General features: G+C 42.8%; 1 protein-coding gene across 17 annotated transcripts in view; it reads left to right on the forward strand.

Annotated features, from left to right (window-relative positions):
• Positions 1-15,868, forward strand: part of KYAT3 (kynurenine aminotransferase 3) — a 114,606-nt gene that overhangs the window by 35,268 nt on the left and 63,470 nt on the right. For 3 of the 17 annotated variants that reach the window (XM_033916111.1, XM_033916113.1, XM_033916119.1), the window contains exon 1: positions 15,071-15,293. The exons of 5 other annotated variants lie outside the window; for them this stretch is intronic. The gene's annotated coding sequence lies outside the window, so the exon portion shown is untranslated. 9 more of the 17 variants (XM_033916125.1, XM_033916132.1, XM_033916115.1 and 6 more) reach the window with 8 other exon arrangements.

Genomic DNA, 15,868 nt, shown 5'->3' on the forward strand with positions numbered 1-15,868 from the left:
AGTGATGGTTTTATATAATGAGTTACAGTAATCCAGTTTAGAAATGATGCGGGAATGAATGAGGGTGTTCTAGGACCTTTGTGATTGACCTAATCATACAAAGTTTGTGAACATAGTTGGCAAAGCAGAGAACCCCTATGTAGGAGAAAAGCCCACATGGGACAAACCTTCCAAAGGGGAAAGATTGAGAAGTATAGGCGAGTCAGGTCTGCTACTTTGGTTACCTATAAATCCTGATAAAAGTAATAATACAATTTTGAACTGTATAGCCATTGGAGAAAAAAAAAAAAAAAAGTCTCGCCATCCATTTTGAAGCAACATTCTTTTATGCCTTTTGAGATAAAGCTTTTAGTCAAAACTGAAGACTTTAGCTGTTACAAAGTCTGTAAAGGAAATTGCTCATATCTCCAGGGCATGGTTTTCTATTCTAAATATAACCTCCTGGCTGCCTAGACTGAGAACAGTGCACTTTAATAAGGCACATGCAGCCCTTTCTAATTTGGCTTTCTGCATGAAATCATTCCCACTGTCCTGTAAACATATCAGTATATCTGTTGTTGCTTTATTGGTTCATCTGTGAAAACTATTGCTCTATTTTCACTGACTTCCTTTGTTTTCCAAAAATGAATGCCTGTAAGTCTGAGTCCTAGAAAATCTAGCACTCAACTCAATCAACTTTGTACTGCAGTTCAATTTAAACCCATCATTATTTCCCTTCCTGGACACAGTCAAGGAGTTAACAGCTCAAAGACCCACAGAGCTGGCTCTTAAGGTATCTACAGTTGTCTTGCAGCCTCTGACATACAGTCTCTGAATATCCAACAGGGGGTGCAGACTGCTCCTTCATTTTTTTCTTTACCTGGCCATCCACGAGCCCAATCTATCCAGTGTGGTTGCCAAGTTTAGACCTCACTGAATTGCATTAGCACTGAGCCATCTTGCTTTTGGCAGCTTAGGCTGTGCTGGTGCATTGGATATATCCAAATGGTAATATCATAGGATTTTAGGGGTAAACTTTCAAAGACCTACTCGTAATCTGTGTCCGTAAACCATAATATAAAGAGCTACAAGAGTAGATTAGCTGAATCGGCATAGGTGTATTTTTAAGCTCCTTAAAAGCATGCCCACTTTTTAGCAGCACTGAATAGAGGAGTTCCAGGGGCATTTTGAGGATATTGTTGGAAACTACGCATGTACATTAATGTTTCAAAAGTAGCATGGCTATTCTAACACAGGTACTTGCACATCATTTAACACATACAGACTTTTATCCATATAACAAACTGATCTTCAAATGTGGAGCTCATTTCTGGTGGTATTTTATAAACAAGATCTGATAGAGCGGATATCTCCAGGAGTGCACATGTATTTTACTGGTACATGCAGTCACAGCATCCATTTTATAAATATACATACTGAAAAAATTAACAGTACAAATCCAGTAGCTTCCAAGTGGAGTTAGCGGCACTTACATATGGAAATGGCAATTTTGCAACTTAGAAGAAATAGCCTTCCCAGGCAGCAAATGAAACAAAAGGAGAGACAGCAAATGGAGAAGGAGACCATGAAATGCAGTAATTAAAAAACACATTATTAAGAAATATGCATAATGACCTGACACTGCTGTCATTATGCATATGTTTCAGTTAATGCCTGTGTCAGGGATCTTAATTGTTTCAAATTAAGGCCCTCTTTTATGAAGCCGCATTAGGGTTTTTTATCGCTGGCCACTGTGGTAAAGTGGGGTTTTTTTCCCAATTTTTTATTCATTTTTTCTTCTTACATCAAATGAACAATATTACATCAATTAAATCATGCACATCACTTGAAATTCTTATCTATTGTCATCTTAAAAAAATAAATTAAACCCTTTCCCCACCCTCCCTTTTCACCAAAATTGTAACTCAAGCATATCATACATGTGTTATAATCAAAAATATTGATTAAGACCAATAATATAACTATATATCCCCCTTTCCAATTATTATAAATATACTTTTAGTGTAAAAAGGTATCTAATCATTACAATATGTTATCAATGGCCCCCAAATCTTCTTAAAATTATTATAAAGTGTTGAAGCTTTTACTACAGCAGTTATCGATAAAAACCCCTAACACAGCTTAATAAAAGGGGGACCTAAATGTTAGCAAGTTTTCAAAGGATAAATTGTGCAAAATTTTCAATTATCTTGTTAAATACACTGGGTGGTCGCGTCATGAAGTTCAAGTAATATCAAGGGAATGGAGCCCTGAGGAAACCCCACAAGAGTGAAACATGTTGGCAAACATATCCCTTGTTCTTTACCACCTAAGATAAGTACAATACATCTTTTTAATTAACAAAAGTCGTTAAAAAAGTATAAAAAGTATAAAATAAAAAAAACATTTTTGAAAAAAGTTGATAATTTAACTTAATTTATTTAGAAATGGACATGAATCCTTATAGAGTGACCTTATGAAGATTTGGATGCATAAAAATGTCATGAAAATTTAATTGAACATTTGGTGGCATTTCAGAGGGTCTGAAGAAACATTATATAGAAGGTATATCAGGGGTAGTTAAGGAGACTTCCCCTCAAAATACAAATACAAAATACAAATTTTCAATTATGCCATAAAAAGAGTTTTATAAAAAAAGCAATCTAAAGGACACGCCAAAACAAGTATATTTTTTAATAAAATGTTTTTGAATTACTCCATTCCACGGTCTCCTTCTCCATCTGTTGGCTGTCTCTGCTTTTGTTTTTCCAACTTCCTCCTGTAAGTGCCAAGACTGCTGTGTGTAGCTGCTTCATTTTACAAACCAAAAAACAAGCAGGATATAAAAATAAAACTCCCACATCTTAAACAAAAACTATATCAAAATTATAATTGTTTAAAAGTATGTAAAACGTAAAATGAATGTGCCAGTAAATATCCATACACTTAAAATCAAGGCAAAAGTGATTATGAAGGAAAAAAAAAAAGTAATTTATTACAAGCCCTTTTCAAAATTCAAAATCATTTACACCCTCCTTTTACAAAAGCATAGCACGATTTTTAGCATCAGCCATGAGTGTCACAGCTGTTACCGCCATGGCCGGCGGTAAAAACCATGAGGGTTAATCTCTATTTGTGTAACTCATAATTGTGCTCAGCATTTACTACATCAAAATTTACCCCCCAACTCTTTTACAAAGCCACATTAGGATTTTTTTTATTGCCAGCCACAGCAGTATTAGTATGATTGTCGGAGCTAATACTGCTGCGGCTAGCGATAAAAAAGCCTAATGTGGCTTTGTAAAAAAAAAAAAAAAAAAGGGGGGGGGAGGAGGTTAATTATAACAGCAATTCTGAAACTGGGTACTCACATTTATATATAGTAGGAAAGAAGCACAATGGACTCCAAGAATTGGTGTAGAGAAACTAAATTTATTAGAGGAACTGATACAAGTAAAATCCTATTACTCAAAAAGCATATAACATATAAATACATATGATAAAATTCAAACAAATATTAATACAAAAATTAGATCATAAGTAAAAAATTAAAAATCACAGGTCCAATATAAAACACATGATAAAAACTTTTTCACATAGATATCAAAAGAAATAAACAGATATAAATGAAGATATGTGAAGATATGACCACTTATATTGATGCTCATGATTTTTTTTTTCTTGTGTGTTCGTAAATATACACAAAACCAGTACTTTTGCAGGTAAGGGTAATATGGATCTCCTAGTGGTGGAGCAGTGCAATTACTATTAAATACAAATATGGAAATGTCACAGAATCTAGTGGGGTTCCCAAATAACCACACAACCAAGGGATTCAACAATAATTTTTTTAAAAAAATGTATTAAATAGAAATAGATGAAGAGTGTTTGGTAAGCTTTTCAGGTAGGTACCAATTTGTATGGCTAGGTGGTATTTAGCAGGTGGTAAATTTACAAAGGTAACAGGATGTTAAAGCTACCACTTAAAGTTGGTAGAAGTTCAAGTTAAATGCTATAAAATCAAAACCATTTCACACATTTACACATAAACTTAGGCCCTTCTTTACAAAGCTGCGCTAGCGTTTTTATCACCGGCCGCGGTGGTAAGAACTCCAAAGCTCAAAGTAATTCTATGAGCACAGAGTTCTTACCACTGCAGCCAGCGCTAAAAACGCTAGTGTAAAGGAGGGGGTTAATTATTTATTCATTTCCCTCAGTTGTTCGACTACACTATTATTCTTCACTTATACAGTACTGTAGATCCTTTGTATTAAGTCTTATTCTTTGTCCTCAACATTTTTTTTTCTTCTCCGACAAATGTCAACAGGTTCACATTTAGGTATGTATCATACAATGAACGTCTTCAGGTAACTTGAGTACTCAGATCTATGTTGTGTTGGAATGAATCTGGCCAAGCACCTAAATGTTGCAGCTGTCACACTTTGGGTATCATGATCCTTTAGAGTCCATGTTTCTGCAGGTAGGTGAGATTAGCTTGCCAACTTAGGAACTCCGGGATACCTACTAACCTAACTTAAACAAATCAATAAAGCAAAACCCTATCTCCAGGTCCTCAGTCAGTGAAGGGGGTTTCTGATAAAGGGACCACGTAGACTGACTAAATAAAAAATAAAAGAAGATAAAAGGGGGTTCCTAACTAGCCCTCCCCAACAGCAGTGATTTTTATGCTCCTTTCAGTTTGGTTCCTCTCACCCTTCCTGCACTAACTGAACATAAGAACATAAGAATTGCCGCTGTTGGGTCAGACCAGTGGTCCATCATGCCCAGCAGTCCGCTCACGCGGCGGCCCTCTGGTCAAAGACCAGCACCCTAATCGAGACTAGCTCTACCAGCGCCCGTTCTTGTTCAGCAGGAATTTGTCTAACTTTGTCTTGAATCCCTGGAGGGTGTTTTCCCCTATAAAAGCCTCCAGAAGAGCGTTCCAGCTTTCTACCACTCTCTGGGTGAAGAAGAACTTCTTTACATTTGTACGGAATCTATCCCCTTTCAACTTTAGAGAGTGCCCTCTTGTTCTCCCTACCTTGGAGAGGGTGAACAACTTGTCCTTATCTACTAAGTCTATCCCCTTCAGTACCTTGAATGTTTTGATCATGTCCCCTCTCAATCTCCTCTGTTCGAGGGAGAAGAGGCCCAGTTTCTCTAATCTTTCGCTGTATGGCAGCTCCTCCAACCCCTTAACCATCTTAGTCGCTCTTCTCTGGACCCTTTCGAGTAGTACTGTGTCCTTCTTTATGTACGGCAACCAGTGCTGGACGCAGTACTCCAGGTGAGGGTGCACCATGGCCCGGTACAGCGGCATCTGTTCATGATCCCCTTCTTTATCATTCCTAGCATTCTTTTTGCCCTTTTTGCTGCCACCACACATTGCGTGGACGGCTTCATCGACTTGTCGATTAGAACTCTCAAGTCCCTTTCCTGGGAGGTCTCTCCAAGTACCGCCCCAGAAATCCTGTATTCGTGCATGAGATTTTTGTTACCGACATACATCTCTTTACACTTATCCATGTTGAACCTCATCTGCCATGTCGATGCCCATTCTTCGAGCCTGATTATGTCATGTTGCAGACTTTCACTAAACCTCAGGTACAGGCTTGCAAATCAGAGTTCTTGGAGGCACGCTCCTAAGTGAAGCTCTTTGAGGCAGACTTTTAAATAAAGTTCTCAAAGGCAGGCTTTCACATAAAAGCTCTTGGAGGCGGGCTCCTAAATAGAAGTTCTCAGGGGAATGAGGTGTGGTTGCTTGGGGGCTCACTTGGGATTTCTCTCTTGGGTCCCACATGCAGCCCTCCTCTCTGCTTCCAGTTGGACTCTCTCTGCCTCTCCTGTAGCATGGGGTTTCAGTGGCTAGGCTCTTTCCCTCTCATGCAGCTCTCTCCCTTCTGCAGATCTGCTCTTCTGCCCCAGCAGTTCTCTCTCTCTCCCCTCTACAGACTTCTTCTTCAGCCTGCAGTTTCCTGGGCTTGACTGTGTCTCCCAGCTGCTTCTATTCCTCTGCTCAGCTTCTTTTCCTCCTGCAGCAGTTTCCTCCTGCACAGACTTGCCTTTCTCTGTCCAGGCATGCCTCTCCTCAGTTTTCCTGCAGCATGGCCTCTTCCTGCCTTCTCTCTGGTTGCTTCCTGGCCTCTCCTCTTTCCCAGCCTTCCTTCAGGCCTCTTGTGCTTCTTTGGACCTGATTGGCCCAGGATCTTTTGCCAGGTGGGGCTCTTCTGATTGGTATAATTTTTGCGCCGGTCTGGGTGATTGGCTGCTTGTTGTCTTCTCTCTCATTGGCTCCCCTCTTCTGGCCAACCCGCCTCCTCTTCTGTGTTACTGATTAGGCATCCCTGCAGCTCTGCTTCTTCCAGCCCTCCTCCTGAATGGGCTATCCTGTTTGCCTCTTCTCTCCAGCTGTGTCTCTGTCCTCCCTGCATGTCTGACTCTGCCTGCCTCCCCCCTCCCAACCCAGTGTGCAGCCGGGCTTGTGGAGAACAGCCGCGGCAGTGGCACTTCTGGGTTCGCGGGAGAATTGGCTGCTGCTTTTTCTTCACTGCCGGTTCTTTTCCGATGCTGGCAGCCTGTGCCTCTCCCCTACCCACTGCCGGCTCTGTCCTGAGCCGACAGCCTGCAACTTTGGGGCTCCCAATGATGATAGTGATCCCCCTCCCCTGGGAGAATAAAAGGTTTTGCTACCCTATTTACAGTAAACTTATGCGTATAAATGGCAGCAAAGCGACTAAGCACTATTCTATAAGGGTGCACATTAGTGACATAGCATGTAAATGCAAGGAGCATATTCACAAGGATGGAGCATGGAAAAACATGAGCAGTGCATCCACTTGTACAGAAATCTTACAGAATAATGTAAGTTACAAATGCCCTCATCACATTTAGGCACCTGCAGTACACAAGGTCTGTGGCTGGTGTAATTGCAGGCACCTAAAGTTAAGGCGTGCCAATACCAGGTTAAGCTATTTTATTATAGACTAGGTTCTCACCATGCAGCATCAGGACACCTATAGTTAACCCTTGCCAGCCCTGCAGACTTCCTTCTACTGTGTCCTGCCCTCGATGTCACTCTCTGTTTCTTAATTGATGGGGGTCATGGTACAAAGAAGCATGTAGCACCAGCGTGAGTTGCCACAGGAATCGCCGCCAGGGATGGTTCTGAGATAGTTCAGGGGCTGTCAGAGAGAGACGAGCAGATGCCAGACTGCGCCCCCCTCTCCCCCTGGCCCTCAAAGGAGCAGACTGATGGTGAGATAAATACAGAAGTGGAGGGAAAAGTTATTAAAAAAAACTTTTTATGTACAAGGTGGTGTGGGAAGAGGAGGACCAGGCCCACCCAAAAACAGGTCTGGCTACTCCTCTGGTAGAATCCAAAATCAACATATGCTCTATAAACTAGACCTAAACATGGAATGGAGGAAAAGGCCTCAGAAGTCCAATAACATGCAGCTTGTAACTTACATCAAGCAGTTGTCATTTAAATGGACTAACTTTCTTAGATAGGCTAAAATCAAGTAAATCAAGTAGCACCTTGTCTTTATATGCAAAATCACTAATAAATTATGTGGGAGTTCAAGTTAGCACTTATCATAAATGCTCGTGATCCGATTCACGTGCTGCTTCTTCAGGGGATACTTGTAGTGTTGCATTTCGACAGGAGACATCCTTTCTTCAACCACCCACCCGAAGGAAGGATGTTGCCATTTATAGAATTGGGACCTTATTGCCACCCATTTTGTAGGTGGTAAGAGCTGACACACTGTTGCTGCACTAACCAGTTAGCATGTGGTAATGTAGCTGCGCAAATTGATTAACACAGGAATGCCCACTTTCTGTATCGACATCCCCCCTCAAAAATAATTTAAAATATTTTTAAGTGCACAGTTAGTATGTACATATATTCAGCAGTTACCACAGGATGCCCAAACACCATTTTAAGCTGTGTTAGGTGCACATTGGAACTTAACACAACTTAGTTAAAGGGACTCAGTGAGCATTAATGGTGTTAGTGCATGTTAATAGCTCTAGATGTAAGGTTGAGGATCTATGCATCTAAGACCCCTCTGAATCTTTCTCAGCATATGATGGCATTTTCATATTAAAAATCACCTGCTGTCAGGGTAATGTAGAATATTTTCCAGATCTATAATTCATTACTTGGACTTCAATGTGGTCATTTTTTTATTTACTGTATATGCTCTGATTACATTTACTTGAATTTTTAGGTTTCTCTTATATGCTCTCTTTTATTTCAGATAGGATAGGATAGTTGTGACCCCCATTTCTGCTCTGGGCAGGATTGAATGCTTCTTTAGAGGAAGCTGTTTTACATAATATGCTTTGATCGACTGTAGAGATAGAAATTAAAGGTGCCTGGCTCTTGTCTGACCACTACTTAGGTAGCTTTAGAAAATGAGTTGTCTGGAAAGAATTGTTCAAAACCATTAAGAGTGCAGATAATGATGGGACTTGAATTGCATCCAAATCCTAAAATGGATTGTGATTCCATCATATCTAGATGTCTTGGGTCAATTGAACTAGCCTTGTGGTGAGATTGGTAAGTCACTTACCTACTCTGCCCACAACCTGAGTTTGAATCCCACACTATTGTGAGATTTCTGTCAAGTAGCTAGCCAACTCAGCCATCCATTCACTTTTAGTCAGTAAATGAGTACCTGGCCTTAGCCAGGGGGAGAGGGGATCAAAGATGACTGGGACAAGCAATGGCAAACCACCCTGCTAAGAGTATACCAAGAAACCTTCATGCAAGTTCGTGACTTGGTATTTGCATGCATCCGGGTATTTGCACTGCATCCGGGGTCAGTCTGAAGAAAGTTTCAAAAGCCTTCTGGGCATCCCAGGTGCCTGGAAATTTGAATGTAGTGGGGCCTTCAAATTTTGTTTCTTGTCTTCTGTCCCCACTCCTCTCTTTCCACATCTCCCCATCCCTTACCTTTTAGACCATGCTCTTCTCTTTGGATCACAGCAGAAGGCCAGTGACACAGAGACAAACCAGAGATTTGTTCTCTGGTTCCTGTATTCTTTCACATGCTTAATTTTCAAACAGGAGTCTCGGGGGAGGGAAGGAGGAGGAGAATAGAGGAACAGCAGTTGAGAGGTGATCTATTACCAGCTTGTTGGTGGTGTTGCAGTCATTAGAATGAGGGAAGCAGTGCAGTCATGAGAGGCAAAGAGGATCCCATCTTCTGAGCTTGCTAGGAACATTGTGAGACAAAGGCAATGAAATGGTGTGGGCCCTGCCAATTCTTTGCCCAACACAACATTAGAAATTAGACAGTTTAGGGGCAAGACCAGAAATTGGTTTGTTCAGCCACTACAATCCAAAATTCTGCTGCACGTCCTGAATTTGCAATAGGCCAGCATGCTGTGGGTTCTTCATGGGAACTAGACCCTGACTGAGTAGGTTGCAATGAAGAGGGAGCTTGAGCTTCCTGTCTCGTTGAAGATGGACCAGATCTGCACACCACAGACGGTGAGGCCAGTCCGGAGATACTAGGATTACCAGTCCTGGATGCAATGCTATCCTATGGATGACCCGACCAAACAGAGGCCACGGAGGGCACAAGTAAAGGAGCTCATGAACTGACCACAACTGAACTAATGTGTCTAAGCCCAATCTTCCTGGTTCTGTCCTTTGACTGAAGAAGCACCTGATTTTCAAGTTCCTGGCTGAAGCCATCAAGTCCATCTGAGGCACACCCCAGCACTGCACTATTAGACCGAATGCTCTTTGGGAGAGACCATTTCCCCGGATTCAGGTTCTGTCAACTGAGGAATTCCGCTTGCACGGTGTGCTGCAGAGAGGGCCAGAAGATGCTCAACAGAACAGCATTCGAGCCCAAGGGAGCGCTTCTCATGCCCCCTTGGCAATTCACATGTGCCACTGCCCTGGCACTGTCTGAAAACACTCGCACCACCTTCCCTTCCCTAACACATGCAGATAATGCCAGGCTGTGGGAATGGGGAGTGCCAGGAGATGGATCCAGAGAGTCTGGTATGTGGACACTGCATAAGCCGAGACCTTTCTGAGAACTCGCATGAGATCATAGAGGGCATCTGCCACATAATCCACGTCTCCATCACCAACTGGGAACAGGCATCCTCCTCCGCAGAAGGCATCCAGTGTAACCTCATGTAACAGGCACGCACCATGAAGGAGGCCTCCACAGTAGCTTTAATCCCTGAAGAAGCCACATCAAAAAGCTTTTTCAAAATAATGTCCACTCTGTGATCCTGGGAGCCCTTGAGCATCACACTTCCATCACTAGGAAGGGTTGTGCACTTGGTAACCTACGCCACTGCAGAATCCACCTTTGGCTGCTCAAAAAGCTGTTGAAATTCAGGAGCTACAAGATAAAGCCTAGACGTAGCTTTTTCCAGCCAGAAAGAACTCTCTGGGGTATCCCATTGTTCCACAATAAAGCCCATGAACTCCGGATGCACCGGAAAAAATGAGGTCAGAGCATTAGAACAGCTCATGATCAAACACTGCGATGTAGAGGGTATCAGTGATGAGATGGTGAACAGACACAGATTTGAAGAGCTTGCAGATGGACGGACTCTTGCCCTGATCCAGACTTTCTGAGATATCATGCTGAAGGGACCCATGGAGGGTATCTGCATCATCCAGGATGAAAACAGTGTCTATAGTTTCTGTGTGCAAACTAAGACAATCCAGATCTTTGGTATTCCGGAGAAAAGGCACACCCTAGGGCAGCAGCCAGGTCAGACTGAGCTGTTGGAGCCAATTCGGTACATAGGCGCATGGCGCCATCATCCAAAATGGGCATTTGGTGGGATTTATTACCCAGATCCCAGACCCATGCCAGCTCCCCAGCCTTCAAGGATTCAGCAGAAGTGAGGCCTGAAGCTCCCACCCCCTCTCCTAGCATGCAGTGGCACGCGGTGCACATATGCTCCTGAGCTAGCATTCTGGCGCAATCCAAGCACGTATTCAACAGATTAGCGGCTGAGGAGTCCATCCCTACCAATTTTAAACAAAATCAGGGGGTATTGAGACAGAAATTAAGCTTTGAAAAAAAGATTGTTAAAAATCCAAAATGGCAGCCACCAGTGAATTTGTGCCAAAAACGACAAAAATAAACAATTTTTGAAAATAAAAAATGGAGTTTGGGGAGGTGGGAGACCTGAATCCTACCCTCAGAAACCCCCAAAATTCTATTTTACAGATCACCCTCAATTCTCGCATAGGAAATAATGGAGGGTCACAGAAGTGCCATGCCTGTCAGCTCTTTTCACTGCAGCTGAATGGATGAAAATGATTTTCTGCCTCAGAAAAGCTCCAAAAGGACCAAACTTCAAAATCTTTGGACTGCTATTCGGACAGACCCTGACTGAAACCTCCGCCCCCTCAGAACCTCTCCATGTGACCAGGGGCAGGGAAATACAGCCTGAGCCCTGATACCCGAGGGCTCTTACTCAGGACACATCCAACCTGTGTTTAAACTCTGACATGGTCAGAAGGCAAGCTAGCTCCCAGAGGGACGGACAACGAGCCTAAAAGTGGTAGCACACAGCAGGCTGGCTCCACAGGTCCACCGAAGTTTCTCTGTGAAGTGGAACTGTTCTTTTCCTCTGGCAGAAGACCACCGCAAGGGGTCTCACGGTACCTAAACCACTGAAAACGAACTTTAAATTGCAAAAAAGAAGAAAAGCAGAGCAGATCAGAAAGACTTCTGCATGGATCGCTTGCACAAATTGAAACTGTAGGTAGCTCTGTCTCTCTCAGCAGTAGGAGGAGTACATGATGAGAAAAGTGTTGGATTTCTGCAAACACTGGATTGCGGCTATGGATTGGACACCTCGCCTATTGAATCTGGAAGGGACGTACCAGAAATGCAATTAGCTAAGCAGGATTTTTAAAATGTTTGGATAATTTCTTAAAAGAAAAGTCCATACGCCATTATTAAGATAGACTTGGGAAAATTTGCTGCTTATTTCTAGGATAAAAAGCATAAAATCTTATTTTACTCTTTTGGGATCTTGCCAGGTACTTTTGACCTGGATTGGCCACTGTTGGAAACAGGATACTTAGCTTGATAGATCTTCAGTCTGTCCCAGTATGACAATGTTTATGTTCTTGAGTAAGGCAGAACTTCACCTGTGGAAATGCATTTGCTGTGACAGTAGTTAGGCGAGATATAGTACTTTGTACATCTATGTACATCTTTCTATGTGTTATTTTTTTGTGAACTGTTTTCATAGCCATTAAAGGCCAATGACAAAACTATGTGAGGAAAAGGAATACTAATAATATGAACTAGTTACATATTTTCTTTTTTTAGATTTATAGATATATCAACTGATATTCAAAGCAATATAAAATGCCAAAAGAGGCTCCTGGCCATTTACATCACTTGTCCAGGGCTAAGTGCCGCTTAATATCCATTTACAAAGTTGTGGTAGCAAGTCCCGGTGCGGCAAATTGCAATGCAGCCCATAGGACTTGAATGGGCTGTGTCACATTTGCCATACGGGAATCATTACTACGGCTTTGTAAAGGAGGCCCTATGTTATCAATGAACCGCCTCAGTTGGAAACATTTCTGTAAAATCGATAAAAAAGCAGTAGCAAGCTTGTGTACTACTACTACTACTAATTTCTATAGCGCTAGTAGACATATGTAGCACTGTACATCAAAACATAGAAGAGGCAGATCTTGCTCAGAAGAGTTTAGTCTAGAGGCAGATGCAATAAAGTGTCCGATTATCTAAAGATTGTCGCTAAACCAGTTGGACTGGTTTAGCGATGACCTAATTTGCTGACCTGATATTCTAAATGTCTCACCGTGTGGTTTTCTGTGCGTTCAAACATTCTCCACTCTACCATGCAAATGACCTCATTACTATTAAAATGAGCTATCTGATCGATGGTCTAATATGCAAATGCATGCACAATATCTGCCCCATAAAAAAACATCAAGCCCCCCCCCCCCCCCGGAACAAAAATAGAGGCAGGAGGGATGGCCACTCCCATGAACCGACACCCCCCCATGGCTAGACCCCCTCACTCCATGTACTTTGAATAAAAATCGCAGGAGGAATGCTCCTTCCCTCCTACCTCATCCCCCTGGCCCCTCCAGCTCCCCCCACCTACCTTTCCTGAAGAAACAGCAGGAGGGATGCTCAGTCCCTCCTGCCCCAGCCCTGCCTCTCCCTCTCCCTCAGACACTTAAGGCCCCGCCCAGGGGGAGTCTGAGCCAATCAAGGCCTTAGGCCCCTGCCCGGTGCATCCTGGGATACACTGGGAGGAGCCTAAGACCCTGATTGGCTCAGATGCCAAAGGCCCCTCCCCTAGGAGGGGCATTAGGTGTCTGAGCCAATCAGTTCCTTAGGCCCCTCCTCATGCATCCCAGGATGCACCATGAAGGGGAAGGCCCACCATTTTTGGCTGGCCTGCAGGCAGAAGGCACTGAGCATCTGTCTTGCTGTCTTCTTCAGGAAAGAGTTGGGGGTCTGAGGCAGGAAGGAATCCCTTCTCTCTTGTCAATTTTTATTCAAAGTACAGGGAGTGGGAAAGGTGAGTCCAGGCATGGGTGGGGGATTGGTTTGCAGGAGGAAGTGGGCATTCCTTTTTTAAAAGTTCAGGGGTAAGGAAAGGGAGGCGGTTTGTGGCAGGGAGTAGGCATCCCTCTTGCCTTTTATTTTTGTTCTGGGGTTATAGGAGGGGGAGGGGACAGTGGCTCAACTTTTTGTTATGGGGCAGATATTGTGGGTGTGTAACATACAGCACATCTGTGCCATAATAAAAAAACAAGTCTTCCTGCCCTTAACACCTGAGTGGCAGGAGGATACTTTGGGGCTTCCTCTGTCTCCTCTGTGCATGCCTAAGAGCCACTTTCTAAATGATCGATTGGATAGGATTATGGCAGATCACCGCCAAACTCATTTGCATGGGAAGCCGTTTTTTACATCAATCGCCGTTTAAAAATCGGCCAAAAATTCAGCCCACAGTGATCCACACGGTCTTAACGACTGTTTTAGTGCATCTTCTTCCTAGTCAAGCCAGACAAGGTGCATCTATTCACATCTAGATCTTGGTTGTTGACTTATTTCCACACACTACAGTTTAAAAATATGGTATATTAGTGGGATTCTATTTGTTTTATTTAAGCCTGCCTTTTCTTACTATACTGTACCAAGGGTGTAGCCATGGGCGGGATGGGACGCCCTTGCCAACCCCCCTTCCCGCGCATTCTCTCTTTTTCCCTTATCCCATGTTCCTGCATTCTCTCTTTTCGTCTTCAGACCACCAGCAGCGGGTCCTGCACGCTGTCGCGGCTGACCCGGAAGCCTTTTGTTTGACGCATTTGCGTTTTGCGTTAGAAGGAAACTTCCGGGTCAGCCGCCGGTAGCGTGCAGGACCTGATGCAAATAGTCTGAAGAGGAAGAGAGAGGCTCGGCGAAAATTGGCTCTCTGACAATGCCACTGTCCATATCCCAATAAAATATGGTTATTACCTATCTCTTCTTATCGCCACAAGAGAACCTTTATATATCTTTATCTATCTACAATATACATTTTTTTCTTTTCCCAGTGCAGCCCTTCTCATTTACAACTGGACGAACCTTACAGTCATTTGTATGTTAGAGGGTCCTAGTTTGGCACTTGTGATGCAGCGAAGCTTGCTTGGCCCACCGACCCTGCCTGCAGACTTGTGGGTTACATACCTAAATTGTACCTGAAATCACATCTGCCCTATTAAGAGGCATCATAAATTGTGTATTTTTGTTATTGTGGTAGGAATGGAGACATTTTGCACTGTTCATTTTCTCTTTTGTTTTAAACAGACCAACTGAAAAAATTATTTATTATGAACACGCCTATAGGAGGAAATTGGCCTATACGCTGTAATTAATAAGCTTAAAGTGAGAACACCTTGCCTCCGAGCTTCTTTCCAAACCAACGGGGGAGGAAAAGTGAGAACACCTTGCCTCCGAGCTTCTTTCCAAACCAACGGGGGAGGAGAAGTGAGGGTTTGTGCTCTCACAGCACAGCGCTTATAGAAAGAATCGTTCCCGTCATAAACCGAAGTACTGTGTATCTATCTATCTGTATAGTCTTCTTTTTATGCCCACTGGGGGAAAGATAGTTCTTATAGGACAAAAGTGATTTGAGAGGCAGCTCACTGAGCGCTGCGATCGAATCGATGACTCAGCGCTCGACGTCTCTCGTCTGACGCGGGTGCCATTCGCTGGACAGGGGTAAAAAAGGCGAAGAGCGCGTGTAGAGCCCCCGGTGGCGGAGAGAGGAGTGGAAGCGAAGAGGTATTCCACAAAAGTTATTACTGATCTTCCTTCCATCCCGGGAGGACGCCGGTGGACTGTTTAATCAGGCTTCCGGAGTAATATCATTATGGCTCTCTCTCCCTCTATTGCTATGAGCCTCTTTATTTCCTCTTGTAAAGTAGATATTTATAAGTATTTGATGAACCTTATTTCTAACCTGTCAGAATAATTTTAGCAATGCGTTGGCGAGGTATTTCTGAAAACATGTGTAAGCATAATTTGTGTGAAAGCGTACTGTAAACTGCTAATCTTTGATGAGCCTTCTAAAGCAATTGAATTATAAATGTTGATTAACAAGTTTCTGCTGGGAGCAATTCTGTTTTTCTTTTATGAAACACTAGTAGAGTTCAAACATGGATTAGAAAATAGGTAAAAATTGCCACCTGTGGAATGTAGCTAGATCAGTTGGTTTTTGTTTGTTTGTTTTCACTGAACTGACTAATCCTGTATATGAGGTCTGTTTTTCTCCACATTTTTTGTACTTATTTATGACTTTTTCTTTTGATTTGTCTGGATGTGTGATTGATCCTGCAAGAACAAGTTAACTGTTCGTA

This window comes from Geotrypetes seraphini, chromosome 12 (genome assembly GCF_902459505.1).
Source record: "Geotrypetes seraphini chromosome 12, aGeoSer1.1, whole genome shotgun sequence".
NCBI classification, from domain to species: domain Eukaryota; kingdom Metazoa; phylum Chordata; class Amphibia; order Gymnophiona; family Dermophiidae; genus Geotrypetes; species Geotrypetes seraphini.